At 42.3% G+C, this 13,932-nt stretch overlaps 1 pseudogene; it reads left to right on the forward strand.

Annotated features, from left to right (window-relative positions):
• Positions 1-11,488: 11,488 nt before the first annotated feature.
• LOC126482772 (5S ribosomal RNA) lies at positions 11,489-11,606 on the forward strand (annotated as a pseudogene).
• The last annotated feature ends 2,326 nt before the right edge of the window (positions 11,607-13,932 follow it).

Below are 13,932 nucleotides of genomic sequence, written 5' to 3' on the forward strand. Positions count from 1 at the left end.
TTTCCTTACTGTCCGAGCAGGTGTGCAATCTAAGTCTGCTCGTATGCGTGTGTGAATATACAAGCAACTTCATAAAATACATCTCTCGCAACAACAGTGGTCGCTCAACACGCAGACATCACAAACTCTTGGACACAGAACACGATTAGCTGAATTATGGAACTGGAGCAAACTGTGAAATGAGAACAGCATAAAACTTTTACATTTGTTTTGTAATCCTAACTTGAAGTTGCATTTTAAACGTGTCTGAATGCCCAGATGCCGAGTGAGCCACCCGATATCTCATACTCCCTGTTGCAGTGAAACAGTAATTTTATGAGTAGCTGCTAGAATTATTACCGCTCTCTCTAAATCATTCACACGACTGACAATTAAAAAATCAATTTAAAATAAATGATGAAACGTAAATTGGCACCAGCGATACAATATCTTTACCAACACAATTCATGTTATTAGTAACAGAAATACCTTTGTTACTAAACGACAGACCAGGTTTATGGCACCTGACTTCCATTGCAAGTTGCGTATCTATCAGCTTCCAGGGGTAACAAAAATTTTATGAGACTTTACTGCTCTCATACAGATATGATTTTATGTATATAGACCGAAGCGGCGAGTGAAAAATCGTACGACGTTGATACAGCAGTTTACACAACTGCACGGATTACGCTGCCGCGCAGAGTGGCCGCATTGTTTGAGGCACCATGACACGAACTGCGCGACCGCTCCCGCCGGAGGTTCGAGTTCTGCCTCGGGCATGAGGGTGTGTGTTGTTCTCACCATAGGTTATTTTAAGTAGTGTGTAAGTCTAGGGGCGGTTCTAGGCGCTACAGTCTGGAACCGCGCGACCGCTACGGTCGCAGGTTCGAATCCTGCCTCGGGCATGGATGTGTGTGATGGCCTTAAGTTAGTTAGGTTTAAGTAGTTCTCAGTTCTAGGGTACTGATGACCTCTGAAGCTTATGTCCCATAGTGCTCAGAGCCATTTGAACCATTTTTAAAGTCTAGGGACCGATGACCTCACCAGTTGGGTCCCCTAGGAATTTAAACACATTTGAACATTTTTGATTACCCTGGCACGTCTCCCACCTCGATCTTCATTCTCACTGCCACCCCTGTCTACTTTAAACTCTCGCTTTCGCAGAACAGATCTGCCAAGGCTCTGCGTATTCTAGAACAGCACCACAGCATCGAAAGCGAATGGGACCCAGACTGAAACCCAGGTGCAAGGACTTATACAAATGAAATGACACACTTTCAGGGAATTTAGTTGTCTCATACGGATATGATTTAACGTATACTATCTGAAGCTGGGAATGGAGATTTTCACCAAGGTCGGGAACTGAACACGGGTAATCTGCAAGATATCCGGGTTTGATTTCCGGCCCTGGTACAAGTTTAAACTCCCCGCTTGAGACTATATAAAAGATTATTCATATAACTGTCGACCGACACTAAAAATTTCATATGCTGCCATAATCTAGTCACTAAGAAGTATGAAATGGTTCATATGGGTCTGAGCACTATGGGACTTAACATCTGAGGTCATCAGTCGCCTAGAACTTAAAACTACTTAAACCTAACTAACTAACGACATCACATACATCAATGCCCGAGGCAGGATTTGAACCTGAGACCTCAGCGGTCGAGAGGCTCCAGACTGAAGAGTCTTGAACCGCTTGGCCACAGTGGCCGGCGAGAAGTATGACTTTACGTCAAAGTTTCAAGACAGTAAGATAAGTATCATGATGACAAACTGTATAAACGGCTTGAGTAAGCGTAAAATACCGCTCGCTTGCCGCCCTAACTAGCTTTATCCAGTACTTTAGACGTGAGCAGTTTGCGTCTTGCAACGAAGTTAAGACATTATTTCATACCTATGAAAAACTTCTCGCGGACACACCCGGAAAATTATGAAAGAAGAGAGTTTATTACTTGCTACATTTTTGCTGTAAAACTTTAACGTCAGACATGACGTCGTAATTTACTGCTTCTTTAATACTCACTCTGTCCGTAAAATATATTGCAGACTTTGGGTATTTTTCCTGTCTGTTATCTCTTGTATACGAGATGGCATAGTTTGTTACGGCTGGCTGTCGCAAAGAACTCAATAAATCTGAGACAATTTAGTGTTCAAAATGGTTCAAATGGCTCTGAGCACTATGGGACTCAACATCTTAGGTCATAAGTCCCCTAGAACTTAGAACTACTTAAACCTAACCTACCTAAGGACATCACACACACCCATGCCCGAGGCAGGATTCGAACCTGCGACCATAGCAGTCCCGCGGTTCCGGACTGCAGCGCCAGAACCGCACGGCCACCGCGGCCGGCCAATTTAGTGTTCGAGAGCTCTGTCAAATAGTTTTTGTTGAATGGTATCAACCATCTAATCTGCATTTATATTCTCTTCAGTCTTTTATGATATAACCCTAAATATGAATTACTTCTAAACTAACAGTACAAAATAATTTTGTTAAAAAATTTCGAAAAATTAAAATCATTGAATCGAAGTAGATATTACATTGTACTGATGGTATTCACTCTCTGTTGTGTTCGTCACTGGTGGCATGAACCAAACAAGATGAAAGATGTTTTAAGAAACAACAGTGATAGCATTTCCAAGGGAGAGCTGGAAGCAGAGAAAGTGCCGCAGGTGGAGCAGCGCGTGGCGTGGGACAGAGACAAACAGCCGCAGTCGTCTTCATCCCTCTCTCTACGTGTCACGCAGCCGCCTTCTTAACTGTACACCGCTAATAGGAGCCAGTCGTTCCACTCCAACCACGAATCGGCATGGCGGCAGCATTAAGCCGAAACCCGCTCAGAATTAGCGGTACGTGCTACTTAATATCCGAACATCGCCAGCAGGTAGGAAAGCCGCACCTTTACGATTTGAGGAGGAGGAGGAGGAGGAGGAGGAGGAAAAGTCTACGGCGAGAATCTCGGGAGAGCACGAGGACGTTGCTGCGGCAGCCTCTCGCGACGAGGACTGCGAACAGGCGTCCTCGGGGCGGCGCTCGCGTAAAATTTTATCATGGCGGGCGGCCTTATAGAGAGGGGGAGAGGTCCCCAGAGAGGTGGCTACTGTGCGACCCTGCGCTGCGGCAATAACCGCCCACTTCCGTTTTATGCGCACCACACCCGCTCCGAGCCCTCCCGATCCGTGCTCTCAGTTGCCGCGCAAGGGCAGGCAGCGACGATGCGGCGACACCCCCTCCACTCCACCCCCTCCCCCCCCCCCTCGCACCGCCAACAATGACACTACGTGCCTGGAGGAGCGCTGGTCCCTTCATGACTCTGGTGCGCGTCCCTCACCCGCCCACGCCATTCTTTCCCCTCTGCGCACACACACACACACACACAGCGCCTCGGCGCTGTATCGCGAGCCTGTCGCAGGCTTTCTTGTTTACCAACCAAGCTCTTACTGCTTGCAGACGGTAGTTGCAAAGTTTAGTTACATTCGTTGAAAAAGTAACCGAAATCGCCTATTTTCAGAGTCTCGCACGACTTACCGGCAATGATGTCCACCAACAGTAGTAGTGTCACAGCATTCAGTAACATTTGTATATCGAGTTCGCACACAGTTGTCGAGTTCGAACAAAAGTATTACACGTTTTGCGAGACGGCTACAAATCAATAATCGAAGGCAAAGTACTCGTAAAACAATTCTCACATGAACCAACATGTGCACAATCGGACGCACAGTGCGATTCCTTGAAAACTACCAGAGCATAAACGTCTGCGACAAACTTTCGTGCGGTTCGAAAATTAGAATCCGTGTTTAAGTGTAGTATTTTTTATTTTCTAATTTTCATTTGTCAAATAATGCTGTGCTATACCCTGACATATGACGTTGAACTTATTTTTTATTTTTTTTTTTGTATGTCCATCCTTTCGGCAGGAGGTCTTTAGAACGACGGCTGTTAACTATTGTGACAAAATAAAACACCCAGAGCCGCCCTTATGATTTTATTTTATTTTATTCCAACCAGTTTCAGAGCTTCAATGCGCCATCTTCAGGCCGTTATTGATGCAGTACGGGTTGATAGCATCCCTACATATATCACATCAGTTGCCGGCATAACAGGATACGCAGATAATATGTCAGAACTCCAACCATAAACTACCAACTCCGACTTGCAGCAGAACAGAATAAAACCATAAGGACGGCTGTAGGTATTTTATTTGGTCACAAAATTAACAGTTATTGTTCCGACATATCCGAAATATTAATGAAAACTAGTAATCAGTCACAAATAAATTACCTACATGTAATATAATTTTTGTCTCTAATCGTAATATTTTTTACCTACTGACGCCCGGTATCGGCACATAGTTCCATCCCCAAGCAATGCTATGATCAAACAATTCCAGTACATAATTAGAACAACAGTGCAAAAGAAATTTACGACACACTTTTTCCTTTTATAGCAAACATATGCTACATACTCTGAACTGATAAAAAGTCACTGGACAGCGACAGGCACAAATGCAGGTTGCCGTAGTATCGAGAACACAAGGTGAAAAAAGAGAAGTGCATTGGTAGAGGTGTCACTTTTACTCAGGCGATTCATGTGAAAAAGTTTCTGAAGCGGTTATGGACGCACGACGGGAATTAGCAATCTTTGAACGCGGAATAATAAATAGGGCTGTACCCAAAGGACATTCCAAATCAGAAATCGTTACGGAATTCAGTATTTTGACATCAACTGTGTCAAGAGTGTACCAAGAATGCCAAATTTCAGGCATTACTTCGCACCATGGACAATGCAGTGATCGACGGACTTCACTTACCGACCGAGACCTGCAGCGTTTGCTTAGAGTTGTCGGTGCTAACAGACAAGCAGCACTGCGTGTAATAACCACAGATATCAATGTGGGACGTACAATTGACGTATCCGTTAGGATAGTGCGTCGAAATCAGGCGTTAATGGGCTCAGGCAGCAGACGACCGAGGTGAATGCCTTTGCAAACTGCACTACATCGCCTGCAGAGCCTCTCCTCGGCTCGTGACTGTGTCAGTGGGACGACACTCGACGATTGGAAAACCATGGCATGGTCAGAGGAGACCCGATTTCAGTTGGTGAGCGCTGATGGTGAGTGTCGAGTAATGCGCAGACCCCACGAAACCATGGACAAGGCTGGTGATGGCTCCACAATGGCATCGGCTGTGTTTACATGCAGGTTCAACTACTTGGAGTAAATTTTCAGCCATTCATTGACCTCATGTTCCAAACAACGGTAGATATTTGTGGACGTCACCGGGTCACAACTGTTTTCAGTCGATCTGAGAAACATTCTGGACCGTTCCAGCGAATGGTTTGGCCGCCCAGAACGCCAGACGTGAATCCCAACGAACAATTATGGGACGTAATCAGGTCATTTCGTGCTCAAAATGCCGCACCAGGAAGACTTTCGGAATTAGGGACAGCTACAGAGAGAGCATGGCTCAGTATTTCGGCATAGGGGACTTCCAGACACTTGTTGAGATACTGCAGTACACCAGGCAGAAGGAGGTCCGATATCATAATAGGAGGGGTCCCATAACTTTTGTCACCTCATGTAGTGTAACCATAAAATGTGTAGCCCTTTAAGTCTGGCATGCAGTCTTTAGCTTCGCTTCTCATGTAGCTATGTCAAATAAAGTAAAGGTGAATTTTGGGCTATGGATCGATGTTCATTGCTGCCTCCTAAGTACAGAGTCTCATAATTTAACCTCTTAAAACGAGTCACATCCGAAAAGATATCCGATGAAATAATAAAATGGTATAAAAAATGCTATCAACGTTAAAAGCGACATGGCGGGGAAAAGGTCCTACGCAGCACCTGCAAGAGCCCCCACATACACTTGGACACTGTTTGGTAAACATGAAACCGGAGATGACTGCAAAGGCAGTAAGCTAATGATTGCAGAGTAATCCGTTGCCCCACTGTACCACTATTCCCTCTGGATGCTCAATTTTTTTCAATAAAAATTTCGAGTTTTAATAAATAATGTTGTTATTATGACATGTGCTCCGTTTAATGATTCATGGACATGCCGATGTTTTATGCTGATACACACCCTATGCAGAAGGTCAATGGAAACTTAGCTTAACAGATTTGATATTTAGTTTCTAAAGTTTTATTACATTGGGAATTATTTTACTACGCAAATATTTAATTACGTATTGTATGTTGTAGAGTACATGTTGCGTTTTTGTTGTTCTGGAAGAATGGACTAGGCCACTGGGGTTCGAACATTATTGATGTAACAATTATAAATGTCGATATAATTGATTAAAATCACAACTATTACAATTAAAACAGACCTCGTTATTTAAAAAAAGACAAGATTCAGATGTTGAATTTGGGATTTTCCAAATAATTCCATCCCAGTACAAATTAATAAAATTCAGTAATTAAATACAGTGTCAATTAAGGAAAAAATTCATAATTTAAATGTATAATCAACTATATCAAAATTAATCAATAGGAAAGGCACTTTAATAATTTCACACAAAATTCAAAAGTAAATTGCAAAGGATCTTCTGTGGGCTGTTATACCAAACCATAGAAACTAACACCCTGATGGCACACAGTTGTGAAGTGCAGCTTCAATTTTATAAGTTTGAAAGTATCAGTAGGAGCACCATCTACACGACCTCTCTCGCTGCCTCTCAACACATAAGTGTTTATGTGTCTCACCTACCCAACCTCTTTGACGTTTTATTCTATTGTTTTCCAACTCTTTGATGTGATATCTGTCATCAACCTAGCCCTCTGAACGTGCAGTTTGAGTGTTGAGAGTAAAATAGCTCGAGGGATTGAGAATGTGTCAGAGAGAACCACACACGCGCTGACTAAAATGCCACATATCCACACTAATGAAGAATATGTTGGCATGGTGTATGTTTACGGCTTCTGGGATGGTACTGTTCCGGCAGCTGTGGATGAATTCTTTCGTCGCCTACCGAAGCGTCGAATTCCTGACCATAGAGTGTTTACCCGATTTGTAAACACATTGCTTGAAACAGATATTCTTCCAAGCCTCCATTTTTCTTCTGATCGTATAGTTGAACAACCTGTGCAGGAGTACCAACACATTTCTGAAATGGTGCAGTGTAATGATCCCCAGTACTTTGCTATTAACTGGACGTATCAGTGCCCAACGAGCTCGTGAATGCATTAAAAATACATGCTTTTCAATTGACACTTGGTGAAAGGTTCGATGTAACGCTTACTAAACGATGTACTTGTCTACACGTATAAAACTGACTTTGTTCTGAATAATAAAGAAAATTAATAATAATGCACATTAAATGTACTCTATCTTGGAAAATATTCAGATTATGACATATGTCCATATGAAGCTTTTTTCGTTCCAATGATCGTTCCTGTCATATCATTCAGTAGCTACCATTATTCTCGGGGACGCAACGCATAGTTAAATTTAACTTAATGCGGATGGATAGGACGAAATTCGGTTAAAGTTGGAAAACACTATACATAATTCGCTGCTTGACTCAGTCACCCATTAAACTTGTAGGCATCACGTTGCAAAAGAAGCAGAAATCAATAAGAGCGCTGTAGTAAAGGCGAGAGTTCGACTAAGGTATACTAAGAGAGCCCTGGAAAAATGTAGCGCACTTATAAAGCAAACGCGTACAGAACGTTTGTGTGACCCATTGCTGAGTATTGCTTCAGTGTTAACAATTCACACTAGATCACATTAAACGAAGGCATCGAAGCAGTACAGAGTAATGCCACAAGGTTTGTCACCTGTAAGTTAGATCAGTATGAGAGTGACCCATAGATCGTACATGAGCTATGATGGGAACTGAAGGAGAGAAGAGGACTAACGTTTGCTGTATATAGGTCTAGTATTTCAGTTGGACTATTGAACGATTGCACAGAATATTATAGGTACATGCTACCTGATCTACTTTGTTTATATTGCGCATTCTGACACACTTACTTTACATCACATGAACGAGCTCATTTATCTAGTGACGTCGTCAGTGATGTCATCGACTTATCATTGACGTCATTGTCCGTTTCTGTGGTAAGGCAGGTCCCCATTCTTCGTCCCCACTTATCTCTAGTCAGTCATAGCACAGTATTAGAAACGAAACATCCAATCGAAAACACGAGATAGCGGAAATAGCCCAATGGCGTTAGTGAAAAATTGAAAGCAGACACCTATTTTGTTGCTTCCCATCTCACCCTCATTATCTGCACCCAAATATAGAGCAGTATAAAAAACCCAAGATAACGGAAATCTGTTCTACAGCTGCTCCACTATCAAATAAATCAAGAGTATAGTACATAAATGACGTGTAAAAGCTCCTCCGATGCACACTTCCCTCTTCCCTCCTTTCTATCTCAAACCTCGTCAAGAGTTTTACAAGAAAATGAAGCAATCATGACACAGTATTAAAAAGGGAACAGCGAAAAAAAAATTGAGATATTGGGAAGAACCCATTGTCTTTATGGGAATTAAAAAACCTCCTCCACTCCCACTTCCTACCTATCTGCTGCCAATCATAGCACAGTACTAAAAATCCCGGATGGTAGAAATAGCCCAACTATGTTAGAGGAAAATGAGAAACTCCATTCTCTATCCAACCAATCAGAGATTGGTATTTAAATGGTGTACCATATAAGTACCACAAAATTACGTAACACGACCTTACAAGTTATTCATTATTTCCAGAGTAGAAATGGTGACAAGTTTCATTATTTACTTACACATACACACCTATCTCGTACTATTTAATTGATACCAGTGCCAATTACGCATTATTTATGTAAATATACACATATCAAAAAGTTTTGCATCACCTCGGTTCAGAAAGATCTGGGACCTGTACAGAAAACTGGAATAGAGATCAACGAAATAATCATTTCCGCCCTTTTTATTGCTCATGAAAGTCACACACTGCACGTTGTACCACCATACAGCGAGACCTTCAGAGGTGGTGGTCCAGGTTGCTGTAGACACCAGTACCTCTAATACTCAGTAGCACGTTCTCTTGCATTGATGCATGCCTGTATTCGCCGTGGATATTATCCACAAGTTCATCAAGGCACTGTTTGTCCAGATTGTAACACTCCTCAACGGCGATTCGGCGTAGATCCTCAAAGTGGTTGGTAGGTCGCTTCGTCCATAAACAGCCCTTTCAGTGTATCACGGGCATGTTCGGTAGGATACATGTCTGGAGAACATGCTGGCTACTCTAGTCGAGCGATGACGTTATCCTGAAAGAAGTCATTCACAAGATGTGCACGATGGGGGCGCAAATTTTCTTCCATGAAGACGAATGCCTCGTCAATACGCTGCCGATATGGTTGCACTATCGCTACGGCGCCTTCCATGACCACCAGCGGCGTATGTCGGCCACACGTAATGCCACCCCAAAACAGCAGGTAACCTCCAACTTCCGGCACATGCTGGATAGTGTGCCTAAGGCGTCCAGCCTGATCGGGTTGCCTCCAAACAAGTCTCCGACGATTGTCTAGTTGAAGGCATATGCGACACTCATTGGTGAAGAGAACGTGATGCCAACCCTGAGCGGTCCATTCGGCATGTTGTTGGGCCCATCTGTACAGCGCTGCATGGAGTCGTGGTTACAAAGATGGACCACGCCATGGACGTCGGGAGTGAAGTAGCGCATCATGCAGCCCATTGCGTACAGTTTGAGTCGTAACACGAAGTTCTGTGGCTTGACGAAAGGCATTATTCAACATGGTGGCGTTGCTAGCAGGGTTCCTCCGAGCTATAATCCGTAGGTAGCGGTCCTACACTGCAGTAGTATCCCTTGGGCGGAGTGTGCGAGGCATGTCATCAACAGATCCTGTCTCTCTGTATCTCCTCCATGTCCGAACAACATCGCTTTGGTTCACTTCTAGACACCTGGACACTTTCCTTGTTGAGACCCCTTTCTGACACAAAGTAACAATGCAGACGCTATAGAACCGCAGTATTGACCGTCTAGACATAGTTGAACTACAGACAACACGAGCCGTATACCTCCTTCCTGGTAGAATGCCGGCCGGGGCGGCCGAGCGGTTCAAGTGCTACATTCTGGAACCGCGCGACCGCATCGGTCGCAGGTTCGAATCCCGCCTCGGGCGTGGATGTGTGTGATGTCCTGGATTAGTTAGGTTTAAGTAGTTCTAAGTTCTAGGGGATTCATGACCTCAGAAGTTAAGCCACATAGTGCTCAGAGCCATTTGAACCATTTGAATATGGTGGAAGGACTAGAAGTGATCGGCTATCGGACCCTTCCGTCTAATAAGCGCTGCTCATGCATGGTTGTTTACACTTTGGGCGGGTTTAGTGACAAATCTCTAGAGTCAAAGGGACTATGTCTGTGATACAATATTCACATTAACGTCGATCTTCAGGAGTTTTGGGAACGGGATGATGAAAAACTAAATTTGATATGTGTATATATCTTTAACGCGCTATTAAAATGATCAGGTCAAATAAAATAATGATATATGTAAAATGTTGTGCTCATAGACACACACACACACACTTCGTATTGTACCATTGACCACTATTGCCCCTTGACCATCACTGGTCACTTACTATCATTGTCCGCTGAATATGTTATATTCCGTACTCCTTACAAACACCTGACCTCTCCATATTTCATACATCAAATACCATAATCCTTAAATATCTGCCCTTTTAAAGTAATCATTTCACTCTGTATTTTACATGTGAAAAATTCTGTACAAACCTGAGACCTTTCTCACATATAGAGTAGTAATAATTCTCTCCCTCTCCCTCTTTCTCGAGTGTACGTGCACATGCAAGCAAACAAACACATAACACACACACACACACACACACACACACACACACACACACACACACACACACACGTGACCTCTCACACAAAAGTAATCATTTTTTTCTCTCACAAACATATATCTGTATATATCATTCATCAGATATTGTAATACTTTAACACACTTGTGATTTCATATCTCTACACATTTTAAAAAACTACCTCAACGTTTAAAAACTAACTCGATATTTTTGTCATGCTCAGGAAAAAGTATAATACTCCAATCTCTCAAGCTTTTTCATCAAACACTCACCGACATGTCAGTGCAGTGTACTCTTGCAGCTGCGAGACAGAGAAAACCTAGTACAGAGGTAGATATCTTCACAAATGTAAACTATCCTTATAAGATGCAGCCAAGCTGAGAGACAGACGTTCGCTAACTGTGTGTGTGTGTGTGTGTGTGTGTGTGATCCAGGAAACAAACGAGAAATAGAGGAACTGGGAAGGACAACAAAAAAATTGAAACACAAGATATGATAGATACAAAATAATTAAACAAAATTGTTTTCATACGGGTTTTCTTTTACACGAAAAGCTTTTTCTCCCACTACAACAACAGTTACAATAAATGACTTACTTCCTATAGAAAATTCTCCTATATATATACATATGGAATGTTTTCTTTTACGTAAAGTGTACTTACAATCCGGCAACGGTCTTACCGCAGTGGATACACCGGTTCCCGTGAGATCATCGAAGTTAAGCGCTGTTGGGTGTGGCCGGCACTTGGATGGGTGACCATCCAGGCCTCCATGCGCTGTTGCCATTTCTCGGGGTGCACCCAGCCTCGTGATGCCAAATGAGGAGCTACTCGACCGAATAGTAGCGGCTCCGGTCACAGAAAACCATCATAACGACCGGGAGAGCGGTGTGCTGACCACACGCCCCTCCTATCCGCATCCTCGACAGAGGATGAGACGGCGGTCGGATGGTCACGATGGGCCACTTGTGGCCTGAAGACGGAGTGCTTGCTTGCTTGTAATTACAATCAATCAACAAATTTCCATCGAAAAGAACATACAATTGACAAAGATTCTCAATACGATGGTTCAGTAAAAATAACGTTCATCGGAAATAGGTAGTATTTACCTCACTTTACATTATTTACATTTTGTCCTTCAGTGAAAGGTGACATTTACCTCACATTACAATCTGCAATTTACGTTATTAACACTTGCAGTTTACGTCATCAACATATTTACATTATATAAAGTCATCATTTTTGGTATAATATTTATCGGGAAGATAGAGATAGTTTAAGTTGTTCAAAACTCGGAACTATATATGCTACTTCGACTGAATGACGAACTGCTCACTGGTTTTCACTTGCGATTCCAAGACGCGCAGAATATGATAGTCCATGGTCAGCCCATTTTCCTTTGCACATTACTAGCCATAGCTCTGTCTCAAAATCCAACATTTTGCACGTAAGCCAACACACTCTGCATTAGGCTCCCAGTACAGTTTTTCTTTCATCAGATCAACCACTTACACATTCACCAGCAAACTATCGTATGTGTTATTCACTGGGGATCCCAAAGTAACGACCCTCTGCATAGATATTCGAAGGTTTTATGTGGTATTTGAGGCTATGCTTATCACGGTTTTACAAAATTTGTCTAAAATTTGTTCAAAATATATGCATAATGGGAACCGATAATGCCTGTTTTCGAAGTATCTAAAATCACCATACCCGCTGTATTGGTTTTATCGAAATATAGATTGAGTCTGCTAAGTTCAGTGGCGAGTAGGTTTACATTAAAAATATGTTCCTTTGAAAATATATTTTGCAACCAATGTAGTTGCCCTGTATCTGGTTTCTCATGATGTTAGTAATCTAGTGTCCTACATCTCCCGCACATTTTGAATGGTTCGCCGAGTACGATATCAGTATTGTGTCTGAAGATATTTTTCTCAGACCCAATCAGTACACTCAAGAGGGTTTGTGTGTTTATCTCTATGTATAGCCTTAGTCACACACATTCAAACATATAGGCAAGGAGCAGCATGTTCAGTTTTAAGTTCAAATCTGGTTTCATGTAAGATGCCACTTTTCAAGGAAACACATCAGAAAATTGAGCGGATAAATGAAAATTATTTTTCATTTCTTCTCCTGGCGCATTAGTAAAAAATTTATATTTTTCCGTATTCGATGACAGAATAGAGACACAACCTGGATTTAATACGATTTCTTTGTCGTCATCTCTTGTCATAGGTTCGCGATCAAGATAACGATGCCTATAACTGAAACTAAAGCCAGCATGTGCTGCACCTTGGCATACACATGTGAAATGACAATATCCTTGATGCACTTACATCACAGTCCTCAAAGAGTTTCTTGTGCGAGTACAGCACACGCTTTTGCTGAGAAAAATTATCATCTCTCTTAAGGGCTTACAATGGTTTTATTTTCTTATAAAAAGCCATTTACAATTTAAAAAATTGCATAGATCTGTTGAGTAAACCATTCCATGAAATCGTTGACTCTACCCAGTCTAAATTCAGAACATTCGTAGTTATAATTGCAGTGTATTTAGTAAACGACACGGAAATGTTTATGCAAATCTAACTGACCCGCGTACGGACCAGAGTCAGCACTATATCTGCAACCTGACACTGGTCCGAACATTCATCCTGTATCAGCATAAATAATGACATTAAACTTCTGTTTATTATTAAAAAACTTATGAGTTTCACAAATTCACCTTTGCGAGTAGCTAATTATACCGGTGACTAATTTAATCTGTCCACTGTGGACGAAAAGCTTGTCCTATCTTTCATTGGAATAAAAAATAACGTAGGAAACATGCACATGTCACGGGTTCAAATGTCTCTGAGCACTATGGGACTTTACATCTATGGTCATCAGTCCCCTGGAACTTAGAACTACTTGAACCTAACCAAACTAAGGACATCACACAACACTCAGTCATCACGAGGCAGAGAAAATCCCTGACCCCGCCGGGATGCACATGTCATAACATACTCATAAGCCGGAGTGATTCTACTGAGTGGTAACATCGGCAAACTTTTTATGCAATGGAAATGACATATGTCTGCAGTATTAGCAGCGTGAAACTTTGTTTGACATC

This window comes from Schistocerca serialis, chromosome 5, assembly GCF_023864345.2.
Source record: "Schistocerca serialis cubense isolate TAMUIC-IGC-003099 chromosome 5, iqSchSeri2.2, whole genome shotgun sequence".
NCBI classification, from domain to species: domain Eukaryota; kingdom Metazoa; phylum Arthropoda; class Insecta; order Orthoptera; family Acrididae; genus Schistocerca; species Schistocerca serialis.